Below are 19,806 nucleotides of genomic sequence, written 5' to 3'. Positions count from 1 at the left end.
TCTGCCCGCTGGAGACCCTTCGCTCTGTTTTGATTTGGTATTAGGTTATTTTCTTTCTTCTTTCTTTAGTACCAAAGCATTTATTTATTAATGTTTATAGAAAGTTGTTAGAGTTTGTTTACATGCTTTCAAAAGAGTCACTTTAAGTACCCAATCTTTGCTTAAGAGGTTTGCTTTCCTCCTCCATTATCTGCAGAATGCCTGGCCCTAAATTATTCCTTATCCAGAAATGGCTTTTGTCTGGGTGGAGCTCAGCCTCTTCCGGCCTCTCTGTCCTGTTTGTGTTTTCTGTGCTGTGGAGGAGTGAGGAAATTTTCAGCTGTTTCCATCCCCCCCCCACCCCCCCCTTTTTGGGAAGAATAATTTCCTGATCAGGGTTTGAGCTGAAAATGGAATTTTCCCTTTGTTGAGTAGAAAGGTCCTGGAAGCCAAGACAATTCCTGTAAAACAACATTAAACATCTCCACCCGCCATCCCCCACCCCTCCTGTGTAATAATTTTCAATATTGCCTCACATGTGAGAGCATTTGTACAGCAAGGCCAATGCTTTTGTCTTGATTAAATTGTTCTACCAAGTGGCATCTTGCATATGTCTCTAGGTCACATAGCGAGTTGATTATTAAGTAATTTTGTTTTCTGTAAGATATTTAGGTGGACTATCTTACACCATGTCTAAGACGGTGTGTGTATTCATGTGTTCGTGCTTTACTTAAAAGTACCCACAAGAGGCTAGATCGCCACAAGAAACAGAAGGAGGCACATGCCTCCTTCACACTGGTGGCCAGAACCGGAGTGAAACCAAACTTGGAATGCCAAAGCCTGGCCCATACTGCTGAAATCCCCGTAGTGTTATTTTAGGTTCCGGAATGATTCACTCACACTTTAGGAAAAATATTGCTAGGGGATATTTTTCAAAAATCCATTTCCTTGAGGTATCATCGATATATCATCCGATGCATGCATTCCGCGTGTAAAACTCGTGAATCTTGACAAACGTGTGCACTGGTGTAATCATCACCATAGTCAAGACATAAAACATTTCTATCACTGCTGGGGGATTTTTCGTGCTGATACATTCCACTAGTAGGCAAAAGGTAAGGCCTACCCCCACGGGTAGGAATTGGGCTCCCCTAGCAGTGGTGAGGGGAGTCATGGTCTGGAGGCCTGATGGATTTGGTTTCACCACCCAGAAGATGATGTGATGGTAATGCACCACAGAGGTGAGCGAGGAACAAGAGGAAGAAGGAAGTGAGCTAGGAACTAGAGTTTTCCATGACAAGGTCCCAGGTGAAGGCTTTCCTTTTTTTCCTGTATTATCCTGAGTCATACTTAGTGCTCTGTGTCAGGTGTTACTGAATCTCTTACAAAAGTGCAGAATCTATGTTAGTAATTTTGGCAAGTGTCAAAGGGCAGACGGTAAAGGGAAACACCGCCAGCTTTGCATTACCCGTTGGCTGAGGGCAGCACGGCAGAGGCTGTACTCTATTCAGGATGAAAAGAGCCTTGGAGGTGCTGGAGTGACCAGGCACGGAGAAACGATGGTCACGATGGAGCTGAAAATGGTGGAGAGGGAGCATGTGATGAAAAACAGCAGCTGCAGCTGAGACTGACTCAGAGGCAGATGTGAGATGTGTTCAACCCTTAAAAATAGGTTGTCGGATTTAGCAAATAAAAACACAGGATGCCCAGTTAAGTTTGAATTTCAGATAAACAGCGGATGATTTTTAGTGTAAGTATGTCCCATGGAATATTTGGGACATACTTATCCTTAAAGAAAAAAATTCTGGTGTTTATCTGAAATTCAAATTTAACGGAGCCTCCTGTATTTTATCTGACAACATACCTTTAACGAAAAAAAGAACAACTGGCTTGCAATGTTAATCATTAAAATATATATACATACTTTTTTGGAGTAGGCTTCAGGGCCAGTGCAGAGCCCAAAACAGAGCCCAATGTGGGGCTTGAATTCACAACCCTGAGATTAAGATCTGAGCTGAGATCAAGAGTCCAACGCTTAACCAACTGAGCCCCCCCAGGCACCCCCAATGTTAATCATTTAACCAAAATTATTAAAAGTTGATATACACGCACATATATATGGGTCACATCAGCCTTTCTTATTCCCTCCTCACAGTTAAAAAAAGTTCTATGAAAGTTTTATATGTATATACTAAAAAACAATTCAACTAGTTCTAAAACACTTATTACAAAAAAAGTGGCCCTCTGTTCAATACTTTTTCATTTTCTACCTTCAATCCCCAGAAATAATCACTTTCATTCCTTTTTATTTTATTTTATTATTTGAAAAAGTATTTATTTATTTTGAGAGAGAGAGAGTGTGAGTAGGGAAGGGGCAGAAAGAAAGAGCGAAGGAGAGAATATTCAGCAGGCTGACATGGGCCTCGATCCTGCGACCCTAAGATCATGACCTGAGCTGAGATCAAGAGTCAGTCGCTTAATGGACTGAGCCACCCAGGCATGACTCATTCCTTTTTGGAAATTATTTATGATATATGCTTCCACATGTCAGATAATATTCTTATGTTGTTACCTCTTAATTTTATTTTTTTATTTCCTGCTAGGCAGTTGAGAATTTCACTTATACTTTTCTCCTTAGTTTTCTTTTCACTTGTCTCTGTAGTCTACCCAATATATCACAATTCTTAGTTTGATAAAGAGTTGGAGTTTACACTGTTTCAATTCATAAATGTCATTCACTGCTGAGAAATGGAGTATATTATGGTTGCATTTTTATACAATTTTTGTTTTTCTTGGAGTTAATAGTTGCCTCCGTTTTTAATTTTTTTATTGACATATAATTTATAATTGACATATAACATTATATTAGTTACAGATCTACAATATAATGATTCAATATTGGTATATTGCAAAATGATCACACTATATTTCGCTAACATCCATCACCATATTTGGGTTGCAAATTTCTTTTTCTCATGATGAGAACTTTTAACATTTACTCTCTTACCAACTTTCAAATGCAACACAGTGTTATTAACTATGATCGCCATGTTGGAAGTTTGTACCTTTTGACTCCCTTAACCATTTTAACCACCCGCACCCACACCTCTGGCAACCACAGTTGCCTCTGTTTTTACTTCAGCTTTCGATAGACTTCTATTTTTTTCCCCAAAATGCTCTCACTGATCTATTAAAGATAGCAACATTTTGTTTGCAAATGATTAAACACATCTGTTCCATTTTTTTTCATTCTGGAAATCTCTCCATAGCCTTCTATCTTCCTATTCCATCTGAAACGGTTGATCTCTAGGCTTCCACACTGTTATCATCATGAGTCTTCCCTTCACCACCTGTTTGGGAATTCCCTTCACTTTCTTCTTTTGTTAAATCTTTCTGGAACTCACATCTTCCTCTTTCTATTATTGAAACATTAAGTAGTTTCTTATCAAAAGTGTGCATGGGAGGTTTGTTTATTCAAACATTTTCATGTTAGCAAATGTCTTTATTTTCTTCTTGTACTTGATTGATGGTTAGACTTAGTAATAGAATTTTAGATTGCAAATAATTGCCCTCAGAAATTTGGAGGCATCCAGTGTTGCCATTCTTATTTCCAATATTTGCATATGACATATTTTCTCTCTCTCTGCAAGTGTTTAGAGTCTTCATTTATCCCAGCTGTTCAGATTTTTCCTGATGATATGACCTCAGTTGAGTCTCTTATTATTCACTGTATTTGTCACTTAGAGAACTGCAGACTTATGTCTTCAGTTATGGATTGTCTTCTTGTACCATGACCTTGATAATCTTACCCATTTTCTGCCTCTTTTGTTTAATTCTGGAATTCATATTAATATGATAATGGGCTTCCTGGATTATTTAATTTTGTTTTATTTTTCTTCCTATTTACTATGTCTTTGGAAAATTGTTCTACATTCTGTGTAAGTCTTATTATTCTACTTGCCAGGTAAGTTCATCGAATTTATCATCTAGCTTTTCCATTAAAATTTTAATTTCATTTAAATGTTAAATGATAGCCTTTTATTGTGTGTTGACTGATACTTTTTTACTAACATCTTATTCTTGTTTCGTGAATGGAAATACCTTCACCTGGCTATCTAAAGATATATAGTATCGATCTTTTGAAAATTTCTGTTTCATTCATTGTTTCGGTTTCTTTTAGCTCCTCCTATTCTGTTTGTTTTCGTGTCTTTCATGCCAGAAAACTGCTGTAATAACTGGGCATCTTTGGGTTTTCCAGATATAACTGAGAGCAAGGCACTAGAAAGCAGGCTGGAAGCTATCTGTTGTGGGAGGAGGCCTTTGCACTGGTGGGCTTCATTGGAAGATGATAAGGTAATGAAGGGGCAGTTTGTTGGGGCTCCCCACATGTCTCAAAGGTCTTATATCCGTGTTGGTCAGCTTCCCTAGGGAAGAAACACCAGCTTCAGGCTGGGGTGAGATGAAGGGATGGTAGGTTGCCCGGCTCCTATTGTTTGGGGGCAGGTAGAAGAAGAAACAAGAAGTTCTTAGAGTTCTGTTTGTGGGTTTTAATTGCTCTGTTTTCAGTCCTCCCTCTAACTCCATTCCTTTGCTCTCTCCTCTTCTACTCTATTTGACATTTTGGGTTAATACAATTTTTTATTCCTTTACTGGAATTTCAGTGGGATATGGCAAGGAAAAGGAGGAAACCATGAAGGAGAATCCACCTTTACTCAGAAGTCTGAGACAACTACTTTGCACAAACAATCTTCATTAATAAAGTCCCCTTAATTTCCATCTAAATAGGTTGTGTTGACTTTAGGAAGTGGAATGTATTCAGAACGCCTGGGTGGCTCAGTTGGTTAGGCATCCGACTTTGGCTCAGGTCACTTAATGGACTGACTCTGAGGTCATGATCTCACAGTTTGTGAGTTTGAGCCCCACATTGGGCTCTGTGCTGACAGCTCAGAGTCTGGAGCCTGCTTTGGATTCTGTGTCTCCTTCTTTCTCTGCCCATCCCCCACTTGTATTCTCTCTCTCTCTCTCTCTCTCTCTCACACACACACACACACACACACACACACACATACACACACACACACACACAAGAAGTGGAATGAATGGAATGTATTCTTCTCCTTTCCAACTAGAACCTGAGCCAAGTAGTATCTGGTGCTGTATTAGAACCCTGTGTGTACTGAGTTTGGTTTCTAAGTCCCATACTTCAAGGTCATCCTTTGCTTGTCTTTGGGCTCATTTTAATGGAAAGAAAGAAAAAGGCCAGCCTGGAAACCACTCAAAATGCTGGTGCCAGGAAGTGGGATGATAAAAGACATGTGAACATGATTAGATGGTCAAAGTCCCACTGAGTGCTAAATAGAGATTCTTTGACATTGGGTCCTTTAATCAAGTTTTGAAAAGTTCTGCTGAAGTGAACCTGTACCTTCATTATTAGGAAGTAAGATAACATTTGAAGTACAATGTGGAAGCAGTGAAATATATCCAAGAATCCATGAAGCAAGTCTATTATCACCCTTAATGGACTCAAATGTAAAGAATTTGATTGAAGTCTTTGGACAGCTGTGATTTCTAAATGTATTTGTGATAGCTAATGACATTCCCTGGTTATTATTAAGAATATTCCTAGTCCTCCCCAGCAGGAAGAGATTCTTAAGGATGCCTTGATGTATAATTAGGTGGGAATGCAGTTGTGTTTCTCTTTGAAGGTTCTGAGGCTAATCCTCTAGCCTGCCAACTGACCTTATTATAAAGCCATTATATTTATGGAAATAGGTGGAGCTTTTATGATCTCATATGAGTATGGAGAAAGCAGTAAACGGGAACATATTCCATTAGATTGGTGCAGCAATTTTGGAATGCCTGATTAGATGAAAAAAATAATACTATTTGTTGAGTGCCTACTATATGCTAGGTATTGTGTTAAAATATGAAATGCATTATCATTATTTACATCTTTGGAATAACCCCATAAGGAAGGAACTATGATCATATACATTATATAGATGAGAACACTGAGATCACAGAGGGAGTAGGTGGTGGAGACTTATTTTGAAAGGTTAGGCTGTGTAATGGATCATGTAGGTACTCTTTCCAGTCCTGTAGGATCTGATTTTACTGTGTGTGTGTGTGTGTGTGTGTGTGTGTGTGTGTGTGTGTGCGCGCGCGCGCACACACACACGCTTCATGGGGCTTCTGCTTCCAATTGTTACCACCATAGCTCTTTTTCAGAGGACTCTAGATAGGACACTGGAACCCACTTTGCCTGGATTGGCCTCCGGGGATTAGACTATAGGGCTCCTAAGCCCTTCTGAAGATCCTCCCTTCCTTAGTTTTTTCATCTTTCTCTCGCTTTCCCACCTTCCCTTACCGGTTTCTTCCTGGCAAAATTCCTTAGTAAATCACTTGTAGGTGAGTCCTTGTCTCAGGGACTACTTCTAGAAAACTTGGCCTAGGACAGAATGATTCTTTTACACTAACTAGTTGTGAGAACGTACTTACCAGCTGGGGTAGACATAGGGGAGACAACCCATGCCTGCTCTCCTCACTCTGACTTGTGACAGCCACACTATGTGTGTGTGTGTGTGTGTGTGTGTATATATACACACACACACACACACATACATACATACACACACACATATACATACATATATATATATGCAGAAATTTAAGACCCACATGATTTATTATTATTTTACTATTAAAAAAATTTTTTTTAATTTTACAGTTTACTTATTTTGAGAGAGACAGCAACAGTGCAAGTGGGGGAGGGTCAGAGAGGAGGGAGAGGGAGAATCCCAAGCAGGCTTTGTGCTGCCAGCGCAGAGCTGGATGCGAGGCTTGAGCTCACGAAACCACAAGATCATGACCTGAGCTGAAACCAAGAGACAGATGCTTAACTGACCGAGCCACCGGATGCCCCTAAGACCCACATGATTTAGATTCAACTTATGAGCGCCTGGGTGGCTCAGTCGGTTCGACGTCCGACTTCAGCTCAGGTCATAATCTCATAGCTTATGAGTTCCAGCCCCGCGTGGGGCTCTGTGCTGACAGCTCGGAGCCTGGAGCCCCCTTCGGATTCTGTGTCTCCCTCTCTCTCTGCCCCTCCCCGGCGCTCTCTCTCTCTCTCAACGATAAATAAACAATAAGAAAAAATTTTAGAGTCAACTTAAGACTTCAGCTTCATCTTCTGTCACAACCGTCCCTGCTTTTCCAGGCACACGGCCTTCTTTCTGTTCCTTGAATGTGCCAAACTCGTTACAGCCCCCAGGGCTTTGTACTTATCGTTCCTTTCTCATCATTTATGTCTCAGTTCAAATGACATTACCTTAGAAGAATCTTACCTGACCACTTTGCTTAAAGTAACAGACTACTCTCATATTGTTAAAAAGAAAATTACCTGATTCTGTTTTCTTTTCTAACATTCACCATCACACAGAATTGCCTCGCTGATTTGTTTGTTTACTTCTTCCTGGTCTCTTCCTCTCCATGCAAACGTTACTTCCATGAGATCAGGGACTGTTTCTGTGCTGTGCACTACTAATCCCTAGTGCCTAGGGCAGTGCCTGCCTCCTATCATGCTCAGGAAATACGTGTTGTTTGGCAAATAGGCAGCCTGCCCTGAAAGGGCAAAGTAAGATCCTGTCCTTTCTTTGCTTTTTTCACTCTTCCTCTCCAATCTGTTGTTTGTCAAGAATATCAGATGAAGAGAGGAAGAAATAGTTCAGAGCAAGTCTCAGTTGCCCTTTCTGAGGCTTGGTTCTAGAATATCTGACTCAGAACTTTTCTGCTGGCCTGGGGACATCTTCCTCCTCTCCCTTCCCTCCATGGTATTTTTTTTATTCACTCTATCCCCACTGTAGAACAGAAAGACGAGCTCTTATTCTCATGTCCTCACTCTGGCCCCTAACTCTGTCCCAGGAGGTGCTTCAATAACATTTTCATATTGTTAAGGAAATATTTTGGTTTGAAAGTCACACACCTTCACTTCGACACTTGAACTGCCAAAATATGGACCAACTGGCTGATTTGTTTTTGTTCATATTTCATAGTTTTTGAGAGCAGTGAAACCCCAGCATCAGGAGTGCCTGTTCACATAACTGTATGTGAAAGGGGACTAATACTGACCGCTAAACACCTGTTCCATTAGTGTACTTTAAAATGAGAAACAGCAAACCCATAACAATTCTTGGCTGGACCTGCACAGCTCTTGCGTATACACGTTTCTGGCATTTTGCAGTCGTGTCCGATTACTTTCTGTTTATTAATGTCACTGTTTCACTGTCAAGGCGTTTATGTCATCAGATCCTTTCTTCTGGAGAATTCGGGAGGGCTAACATGAGACCCAGAACGTCACAGATCAAACAGAGGAATGGGGCAATCTAGAGAAGGGGCCAGTTACAAGGCCTTGCCTGCAAACAGAGAGGAAGGAAAGAGGACGCGGAACAATAAACACAGATACTCCAAGCCTAGTTGTCAAGCCAACGATAGGACCGCATGGAAACAGAGTTTGTTGTTAAGCTAAGCCTGGAACATAGCACGGGAGGAGGGAGAGTACCACGGTCCACATCAAGATAAGGAAAACAACAACGAGAGGGAAAATGTATTATTTGGGGCTTTGGAAAATGTATGATTTAGGGCATTATGCTTTTCATTCATTGATTTATCAGGTATTTCTTGAACACTTACCTCAAGCTTCCCCTTGATGATGACCCTTGCTAATGTGTTGAACTATTTGTGTCTAGTTCACCAGCTTCCCCAGAAGGTACTGGCAGTTGAAATATTTTGCAGTGTAAAGAGTTTCTCTGACAGACAGACTTTGTAGGCTTCTAACTTCCTTTTGTTGACTTTTGATCTCTGGATGGAGAATTGAAGTGGAAATGGTTGTGAGAGAAGAGGGGAATGAGGTGTGTGTGGCTACAGTGTACTTGGGATATGAATGGACTGGACATCGGATAGGGTGGTAGAGACCGGGAGGCATCTATGTTGATTAATTCTGGCAAAAACTCAGGTGAGCCTCGGACGAGGAAAATTCACATCCTATGGTCCCGAGAGTCTTTCTGTATATATTTAGCAACGTGCACTCTTTCATAGCAGGGCTGTCCAAATGCAGGGTTGTTTTGAGAGCTTTTGATGGCTTTTGCCTGCCATTTCCTCCTGTTCTCTATCTTTAGGCATATAATAGAATCAAACTTTCTGGTCTCCTTGTGGTTGGGGGACCATAGGGCGTATTTCCAGCCAATGACCCGAGATGAGAAGTGACCTGCGTCTTGTGAGTCACAGCATTTAATTACAGGTGTGAGACCCTCCTGAACGCTCTGCCATTGGCATCTGCCAACACTGAAATTGGTAGTTGCTTTGTCAGCCTGGATCCTGGGGATAAGAGATTTGGGGAGCAACATCTCCCCATCATCTGACACGTGATATATAGGGAATGTGGGTGAGACACAGCTTTGCTGTAGCCATCTACTAAGATTTGGGATTGTTACCGAGTAGCATCTAACCCATACATTCTTAAGGGGGAGGGAGGATATCACATACAAGGGATGCAACTTGGTTCCTGGGGTGGGTGAATATATATACGATATATATAGAATATATATATCATATATATATAACATATGTTATATATAATATATAATTATTATATTTATATAGTATATAATATATTTATATATTATACACATTAATATATATTATTATAGTATATATAAGAAACAGATAGCATATCTGTGGTACAGAAATTTCATGGGGGGGGCATTAAGAAAAAAATGTCCAAAAAGAAAGACTTCTTTGGAGGGTGATAAACGAAAAATAGTTCTCAAAAACTGATCTAGCTTATCCTGAGTGATACAGTTATGAAGCATATAATCACTGTGTTTTCTGTGTCCCTTTCCTGTATCCCTTTTACCCCCTCCTATGTCCTCTCTAGAACACTTCCAGTTACCAATTATAAGATGAATATATATTTGAAACGTTTTAGGACAAGCCTATTGCTAAATTTTCTGTTCCTTTGTCCCCCTAAGTACTTCTGCATTTTCCAGGCAGATTCTTGATTTTTGACTTGGAAACATACGTTCAGGTCACCCAGGGCCTTTATGGTCTCTTGATTTCTCTTGAGTAGAAGGGTTCTTAGAGTTTTCCTAATGTTCTTTTGTGGGAGATGAGGAAAGGAGAGCTAGGGTCAGCATGTGTGTGGGGAATTTCCAGAAGTTCATCTTGGTTTAAAGAACAGTAAAGGAAGAAGCACATTTAATCTTTCGGTTAAGACACTGAAGGCTGTCATTAACACTGGGCTAAAAGAATGATTTTGCATTGAAGGAGGGAATGCTGAACCCTAGCTCTAAATAAGCAGAGGACGTAGATGCCACGGGGGCACCCTTGGACAAAACACCTCCCCAACCGGAGAACATTTTCTCCTGTGGCATAAAGCAAATGAACCACATATAAGCAAGCCCTTGTCAGGCAAAGCTACTAAACAGTCCAATGAGAAGTAAGAGCCTATTTCTAGGGTGATTTTCTGGAAATAGGCCAGGGCTCTGAGGGACAGAAGGTGTGGTGGGGAGCATTCTAAGAAGCTAAAGCCTAGCCGGAGTGTGGGACCATACTGGTGCCCTTTTCGCTTCTCAGGTGATGCTCTGAGACTCGAGTTGACCCCCTTCGCACATAATCATGGTTCAGTAGGAATTTATTAACTGAATGCATGCATCACAGAATGCCTGTCATCAACTATAATGATTCCCAGGGTAAAACAGCTCTGCCCACTGTGAGGATGTTCTGTCCCGGAAGCAAGGGTAGAACAACAATCGGGGGAATGAGCATCCTGTACCCCCTTCCTTTTTTCCTCTCTTTGTGCACTGCTCCCGGCAAATAAGCATCTTTTCTATTCTTTTTTTTAACCTGCCAGGTGTTGAAGATTTAATTTGAATAGTCCCCACGTATGCCGACGTCAGCTACATTTGGGAGGCTTTCTGAAACAGCCTCCATTCTTTATCCTGTTATGCTACAAATCCTTGCTACCTGGGTCCGGGCCTACTGAATTAGAATCTGCATTTTATCAAGATCCCTAGGTGATTCACCTGCAAATGTTTGAGTGGAACTGCTGTAAATGACTATAAAGACAATGTTGTACCTTTTATAGGTAATAAAACCATATGAGAAAGGAGACTGGGTATATAAGTAATTGTTCATGAGCTAGACCAGAAAAGCACTGTGTGGAGGGATGCCCTCAGAGACCCCCTCTTCCTCCACCTAGTGGACCCCTCAGCAGTCCTTCCTTTGGGGCGAGATGCCTTGCTGGATGTCCTTTCCATGATGCTGACTGCATCAGAAAGAGAGCTGATCCGTGTCTTTATGATGACGATATAGTAAGAGGAAGATTTGCCCTTTTCTTGATTTTAAATCCACTCCTGCATAACTGTTGTTTTTGAAAAGGTTACATACATACATATCTAATAGGGTATTTCCTTCTTTTAAAAATTTTTTAATGTTTTATTTTATTTTTGAGAGACAGAGAGAGACAGAGCATGAGCAGGGGAAGGGCAGAGAGAGAGAGAGGAGACACAGAATCCGAAGCAGGCTCCAGGCTCTGAGCTGTCAGCACAGAGCCCGACGCAGGGCTTGAACTCACAGACCGCGAGATCATGACTTGAGTCGAAGTTGGACGCTTAACCGAGTCACCCAGGCGCCCCTCTAATAGAGTATTTCTTAGGAAGAATTAAAGACTCCCCAACGTAAAGATACATGTTTTATTTGGAATCCATTTACTCAGAACTTTTCCTTAACTGAATCGTTTATTACTTATCTGTGTCCAAGAACTCTTAAGGTACCAGGAGTCTTATTGTAGGAATTATAAATGCTTGCTATGAACCCAGGAAGTGCTATACTTTATAGTGTGCTGGTTCTCAAACTGGAATATGTCTTAGAATCTTTTGCAGAGCTCATTAAGAGCAGATGACTGAGCCCCACCTCTAGAGTTCCTGATTCAGTCAGTCAAGCAGGCCCCAAGAATTTGCATTTCTAACAATTCCTAGGTGACACTTATATTGCTGGTCCCAGCCATACTTGAGAACTGCTATTCTAGAGAAAATTCTTAGAAAATATTGGGCCTCTCTGATTAAAGTGAGTGATCTCTGTCTTGCCCGAGAGCCAGCTTCAGCCTTTGGCTTGATTTCATTTTGATTATTACATTTTTGTTTGTTACCAGGACTTTAATCCAGGAAATCAGATTTCTCTTGTGGGGGAAGTCTGATGGAGACTGTAAATTATCCCTCAAAATCTCTCCTCCCTTTGTCTCCAGTGGTAGAAGCCCTGCTATTTGGCGGGGCACATGGCTTCCCAGAATAGCCTTTTTACATGCAGGTGTGGCCATGCAACTAAGCTGTAGTCAGTTAGACATGAATGCAAACGATGAGTGCCAATTCCTGGGTCATGCCCTTTGAGGGAAAGGACATCTTCCATTTTCCTTTTTCCATCTTGCTGCCCTGAATGTGGATGTGGTGGGTACCATCTTGGACTGAGAGAACAAGCCAACCAGATATGTTAGAGAAGGAAGATGGAAGGAAACTGGGTGGCTGACACTCTGGAACTACCATGCCAATGCGTTCTGCCAGCAGCTGGACCATTAGGCTAGAAGTAATCCCCTTTCTTATTGAGGCCACTATTATTTTGAGTCCTTGACACGGAAACCCAGTTGATATTCTAACTAATGCCAGAGGATACTGTGACTATTCTCTTGACTGGAGAGAGCCTCTGAAGACTTTTCAAGATACAGAACCATGAAAGAGCTTGGAGGAGCTGTAGGAGAACTTACTCTTTGTTTTGTTGGGTTTTCCATTTTTATGTGTTCAAAGGGAAAAAGTACCTACCCACTTCAAAAACGAATTACGAGAAAGGGTAAGGATGAAGTTGCCAGAGAACAAGGTCTTCAGAGGCTTAATGTTAATCCAGATCAAATCTCACAGAAAATGGATCTGAGCGCAATATGTCTATTATCTATATTGTTTTCAAGCCAAGAGCAATGCTTACGGGGTAAACCTATAGAACTATCAGAGGAGGGGAAATATCAGTCTCTGTGTATCTTTACTTGAGGAAGGAATTTGAAATAAAGTCTTTCACGATAGCTTTGTGGATAAAGAAAAATGAGGGTTGGAGTTCACTATGGTTAGAATTGTGTCTGGTTGATCAACTACCTTGAAAGTTGCTCAATGGTCCTATTCTAACTAAGGTTAGAGTTGCTCAATGGTCCTATTCTATCATTCAAGTTACTTTCGACTGCCAATCACAGAAAAACCAGCTAATAGTGCAGAAACAGTTATTTCTGACAAGAACGCTGAAGGTAAACGTAACAAGTATAAGGGAACATGGTAAAAAAAGATGTGACTGCTGATTGACCTGTGAGCTGGAGCTGGGCACTTGGAGGCTCCTCCCCACCCCCACTTGGAAGGTGGGTTCGGCTTTCCTTTCCAGCTCACAGAGTTAGCTCCAAGGACATTGCCTTTGAGATGGTGATGTGGTGTTGAGAACACCTGCAGGGGCTACGTGACTGAGCCCAGGTAGGGCTTTGTATGTAAATTCCCTTCACTGTTATTAAAATTGCCACCTACCAACATGGAGTGGCCTGCCTCTTTCTTCGGTATCTTCCTGCCCTCTGCATACGGGGGGCTGTTTCCAGATTATGCTAGAAAGTCCGGAGAGGGTTGTGAACCTACAATAGGCCAGTTCAGAAGTTCTTCCATCTTGGTCAGTTCCCTCTGCCTTCATGCTTGTCACTTCAGGGTCACAGGATGGCTGCTAAAGCTCCAGGCATCACAATCAAATTCAAAGGGAGAAGTAATGGAGTCATCAGTGTTAAGAGAGCACATCTTAGGTTGACCTTGTTTTTTGGTTTATTTTTATTTTTTAAAGCGAAATATTTCCCTATATTCCTTCCTCCTTGTAGGTGTTCCTTTATTTCTCACTAGCCACCACCAGCTAGAAGGAAAGCTGATGACAAATTGGGTTTCTGGCTTTCTTAGCCTCTATCATTGAAAGAGAGCAAGGAATAGAAAGTTGGGAGAAAGGGCTGTTGGATGAGTTGACAAGTTATACCTGCCACACCGGGAAAGAGGCCTTTAGGGCTAACTGTGGGGTCTTGTGGTGCTGACGTGAGGAGACCATTAGCAACCTGAAAAAAGGCAGGAAAATCATGACTACAGTGTTTCTAAATGACACCCGGTGAGGACAGTTAATATCTTGTATGACAGCATTTGTTTTCAAAAATTTTATTTTTTTCCCCAAAGATAAAAACTTCACGTGTATGTGAACTACCAGTTACCTAAGCACAGAAGCCTAGCGGGCTGGGCATCAGTTAATGTGAAAAAGCCACGGGGGTTTAAGTTGGTCTCTGACTCCGACATGAGTAAGAGAGAGAGAGAGAGAGAGAGAATCTGACTGAATTCACAGAAATAAATATCCACAAATTGTGAGTAACTTGGCTACAGCGAGGCTTCTTTTATTTTTTGATGATCTTATTTCTATTTCTAGGACTCATTTATTCATTCATTCAGGAGAGCTTCATTGACTGTATCCTGCGTGCAGGCCAATGCCTGGCGCTAGAGACACACGACGCAAAGAAGACAAACCACTAAATATGCAGAATGGCCCTGTAAGTAGAAAGTAGGATAATCCCACAAAAATGCAAAGTCAAGGAGACTTGGAAGCCGGACACATGGAGGTTTCCATTTGGCCTTGGTGATGCAGCAAGATTTCTCTGAGGAAGTGGTAATTCTGCTGCGGCTGGACAGACAGACATCCGCCAAGCAGATTCATGGGAGGAAGCAGGTACAAGCAGAGAAAATGGGCACTTGTGGAGGTGCCGACAGGGAGTGGAGCAGAGTAAATCCTGTGGGGCTTCCAGAGAGGATCAGAAGGGCAGGGGAGAGGCTAGGGCTGTGGGAGGCAGGAAGGTATCCGGAGACAAGGCCGCGAAATTGTGCCAAGGGGGTCATTCACAGCTTTGTGAGCCGCGATAAGGACGTTGGTCTTTATTTGAAAAGCATTGGATTGCATCCTTTTGCCCTCTAGAAGGACCCCCCTGGCTGGTGTGGACAGAATGAGCTGGAGGGGGCCAAACGGATGCAAAGGAACTGGTTAATGACTTATTGCACTGCTGGCAGCTGGGACTTTGGGGGGAAAGAGGAGAGAGATTTAGGATTTGAAGATGGATTGGACGCGGAGTGAGGGGGCGGGAGGTTTCTAGACTGATTCCTAATGTCCGGCCTTTGGACACCGAGCAGATGGCTTTGCGCTTCGAGTTCAAGGTGCGTGGAGGGACGTCCGAGGGGCTCTGTGTGCCGCCCGTGGGGTTTACGGGCCTGGAGCTCAGCAGGAAGGTCTGGGTGGAGATGAAGGGCGCGGGGTGGGGGTGGGGGGAGAGGGTCAGGTGCTCACGGATGGGGAGGCGCGAGGGCGTGTGGGAGGTTGTCCAGGCAGAGATAGCGGCCAGGGCACGAAAGCAGGCCTGGCCCACACCTGGAGGAGCAGCCAGCCAAGTCTGAGATGAGGAGGCCGCCCTGCCTGGCACATGACCCCGTGGAGTGGGATGTGGGGGGTGGGAGGAAGAGCAGGAGGAGCCGGAAGGGTGTTGCGAGTCGGGGGGCGCAGTGGTCCCCGCGTGCGCTGGCCAGACTGCAGGCTTTACCTGCAGGAAGTTTGGGGGCCTGGGAGGAGCCCAGAGCCCCCCTCCTCTCGTCCTCACCCGAGAAATGAGAAAATACGTTCTCCCAAATTGGGTATGTTTAATGAGTCATGTTTAAAATTCCCTCTTCCCAATATTTAAATTGTGCGAGTTTAACCTTTGATCCACCTCGCTTTGTAAACCACTCAGCCGAAATTACTTTTTGGTGATTATTTTTTTCCCCTCGGTGAGCCCGTGGCCCTGAATAGAAAACAAGTTTCCAACCCCTCCGCTCCCGAGGTTTGCATTTCAAAAGAGCCCACAGCTGCCGGGGCGGGGCGCTGCAGTGGGTTTGCAGTGGGTCGTGTCTTTTCACTTCCTCTGCCGGAGGAATCGCCGGCAGGCCCGGCGCTAAAGGAGGACTGGGTGTTGACCTCGAGTTGGCCCCAATCCACTGTGCATTTCAAAGCAGATTAGGAGATACTTTGAACAAGCCCTTGCTGCACGTCAGGTGTCCTTCCCTGCGCCTTAGGTGGAACTGGAGACGAGCTCCATGAATTGTTAATGCTGATCTGAAACTGGGCTTTCCATAATGCCTGCCCCGTCCCTTCTCAGGGTGAAAATCACATTGCAAAGGAGGTCAAAACGCAGTTCTCGAAAGAGAACCCCCCCCCCCCCCCCGGACGTGATCACTGACAGATTAGAGATGAGAAATTCCGAGACAAAGTACAAGTTTATTTGGTTATTTTTGTAGGCCGGCAATTTTTCATCCCAGGTGGGTGTGTACGAAATCTTGCCAGATAGATAGTGTCCTCCCTTTCTGGCTGCTGGGGATGATTTCTTATGGAGCGTTTCGTCTGGCGTCATTAATATTTTTAGTGGCCGTGGTCAGATTAATAGCTTTTGTTCGGCGGTGTAGAATTTTGTGTCCTAAGGCACTTTAAACACACCTACATGCATATACACACACGCACGACTTGGGCTGGCTAGACTTTTTATTTTCAGTCTCAAACGCCTGCTTTGTGTCCTTGACTTTCCATAAATTCCCCTCCCCGTTACCCCTCCCCCTTCCTGCCAGGCCCACTCACCCAGTTTCTTAGGCCCGGGGTTTTCTTTCCTCCGCAACCTGCCTTCACCCTTCCTTGCCACGGGGAATTCTCTCCAGGCACAGTGACACCTGGGAGGGTGAGAAGGGAGAGAAGAGATGATCCACTGCATCTGGGAAATGTTCCCCCGTGATACTTGCAATACTAACATTTCAGCCTCATGTCAGGGAGAGGATTGAAGCCACTCCTCGCAAGAAGGAGTTTCTCTTTCCAGTCTGAAAATCGCGTCAACAGAGAGCACATGGAAAAGATGGGAGCAACGCTGGAGAATCAGGCCTTCTCTATATAATACTGTCAGCACAGGAATCACAAAGTCATAGGGTTTAAACGGGCCTTCAGGTGTCATTGAGTTCAATCCCCTACCTCCAGGCACGGTAGGATCTGAATTATTTCAGACAGGTGGTTGTCTATATCTGATTTTAAATGGCCTTCAGGGAAAAAATTCCACAGCTTCTCTTGGTAACCGGTTCTAGTCTGTAATAACAGTGATGAAAATGAGGACGGTTTACTCTGGGATGTCTGATGGAATTACTGTCAGTTAGTGAAGAACCCATGGGCAGGACTGGTCCATTGCGCATCTGATTTGTCTAAGTTGATTCCTCTTTTCCAACGCTCTCATTTGAGCCTTCATTTTACCACCTTGACAGTCCAAAGGCCCTTTCTTTCTTGCTCCTAACGCAGTCCTCTCGTTGGATTTTAAAGTAGTTTCTTTTTGTTTGGGCCTTAGGGGAGAAAAGGCCAGCTGGCTCCTTTCTGCTCTGGGTTATCTTTTGTAGATGAAGAAATTGTTCTTGTTATTTCTGATTTGTCTAAACTTTGTACTTTACTACATACTCGATAGGATTGGCATTATTAATGGAAATCACAACAAAAAATTAAAACCAAGCTGCTCATGTTCTTGCCACGTTAGCGGCTCAAATATTTCTTTCTTTGGGGTTTCTTCCTAGTACTTGTCCATGTGTATATAAAGCCTTTCGCATAACTTTTCTTAGATATACCTTCATGCTCTGTTTTTAAAAAATTTAACGTTATAGGTTAAGCATTTGCCTTTTCCTCAGAACTATTTTAGAAATCAGTGCATATAAGTCCTGTATTGGTTTTCCTGTCACTTCTATAAATAACTATTCTCTTCTTATTGGTCATTTAAATAATTTCCAAGTTTTAATAACAAAGTAAAGAAATTGACGTAAGGGCAAACAGAGCTCCCCAGCAAGCCCAAAAGAAGTTGGAAAGAGCAGCCACGGGCTTTTAAATAGCTATTATAAATATCTTAAAGAATCTAGTGGAAGAGATAGGGAGTGTGGGAAACAAGTAGAGTTTCAGCAAAAACAAAAAACAACAACAAAACACCAAGGAAAATGTTAAAAGGAACCAAATGGAAATGCTAGAAGTGAAAAATATCTACCAGAATCGCTTTTAATACCTGTATTGGAAAGGATTGGCGAACATAGAGACAAGTTAACAGAGGTTATGCAAGCTGGAAACAGGAAGTAAGAATGAAAAACTGAAAAGTATATCTGAGACCTTAGGAACACTATCGAATGATCTAGTAGAAGTACAGAAGGAGTCCTAGAAAGAGAGGAGACCGTGAACAGGCATAAGAAATATTTAAAGAGATAATGGCCACGAGTTTCTCCAAACTAATGAAAGAGAACAATCTATAGGTCCAAGAATCTCCATGAACCCCAAACATAATAAATTCAAAAGAAACCATAGGCAAACACAGTCAACTTTCGAAAAACAAAGAGAAAGAGAAAATTGTAAAATTAGCCTGATGAAAAAGACACAGTCCTTACAGAATGATGGCAGATTTCTCACCAGGAATAATGTGTATAATGCACATATGTCTATATACATACATATATAGTCTGTAAAAGATTATTGACCATTTAAAACATAGAAATAAAAATGTATCTTGGGACTATGACATACATATCAAGTTCACCAAGGCCAGGCGTTCACAACTAGATGGTTGTAAGTTTCCTAAATTATTCCTAACGTAGTTTGACATTATTTTACTGTGATAACTGAAGGTTCCAATTAAATCTCTAGGTCCATCCTTTAAAAGTAACACAAAGCATATCATTTCTTAATAGAAGGGATAAGGTGGAGTACAAAGAAAACAACAACAACAGAACAAAACTTGACTAGCCCAGAACATAGGAAATTAGGAAGAGGAAAAAGGAGAGAAAAGAAATAGGAAAAAATATGAAGATGCTACCTTAAATTCTACCATAGCAATAATGACATTGGATGTAAATGGACTAAATGTTCTACATAAAAGACAAAGAATCTCAGATTGTATAAAGGAGCAATATCCAATTATATGCTGTTTACATGAGGCGAACTTTATAAAAAAAAAAGGTTGATAGTGGGTGGACACAGATATACTATGTAAACAGTGAGCACAAGAAAGCTGGTCTGGTTTTGTTACTGTCAGAAAAATAGACCTCATTACAAGGAATACTACCAGAAATAAAGAGGGAAACTTCATAATGATGACGAAAGGGTCAATTCATCAGTAAGAGCGATCCTAAAAGCATATGCATCTAATGACAGAGCACTAAGATACTTGAAGCAAAATTGATGGCACTAAAAGGAGAAACAGACAAGTCTGCCATCATGAAGGTTATCAAAAACTCCTGTAAGGCCCTTTGTATTCTCAACTCACACATGCACATATGGACACTCCCACACTGATGGAAATCTCTGGGGCTTTTGCAGGTGGCTCATGCTTCTAGGGCTATGAGAGAAGAGGAACTTTGACCCTTGGCATGAGCAGGTGAGCCCTTCACTGCAGAACAGTCCTGGAAGGGGTCACCCATGTGGGAAGATATGACCACTCAGCCCTCCCATTTCCCAGCCATGAAGAACCTCCCATTTCCCCCCAGTGACGATGATCGATTGGTGTACCACCATGTAGAAAATGTGGGAAAACTCTGTTTTGTCATTTTGTTCTCCCTACCCTGCCTTGATTCTTTCTCACTGACTTATGTTCCAAGTGGAACATTCTATGGTGCTGAGCCAGTAGGGCCCTGACAATTCAGGGCTATTCTGTGGCAGCCC

The 19,806-nt window shown here is 42.4% G+C and overlaps 1 long non-coding RNA gene across 1 annotated transcript in view; it reads left to right on the top strand.

The window, feature by feature from the left end:
* The window catches only part of LOC128777340 (uncharacterized), a 37,692-nt gene that overhangs the window by 6,564 nt on the left and 11,322 nt on the right, over window positions 1-19,806 (top strand). Inside the window, exon 2 of the long non-coding RNA XR_008422623.1 lies at window positions 14,503-14,799. This is a non-coding gene — a long non-coding RNA (uncharacterized LOC128777340). The remainder of the gene's footprint in view (window positions 1-14,502; window positions 14,800-19,806) is intronic.

Source organism: Panthera pardus, unplaced genomic scaffold, assembly GCF_024362965.1.
Source record: "Panthera pardus isolate Hobbes unplaced genomic scaffold, ASM2436296v1 HiC_scaffold_16, whole genome shotgun sequence".
Classification (NCBI taxonomy): Eukaryota; Metazoa; Chordata; class Mammalia; order Carnivora; family Felidae; genus Panthera; species Panthera pardus.
This window is presented reverse-complemented; position numbering and strand designations above follow the sequence as displayed.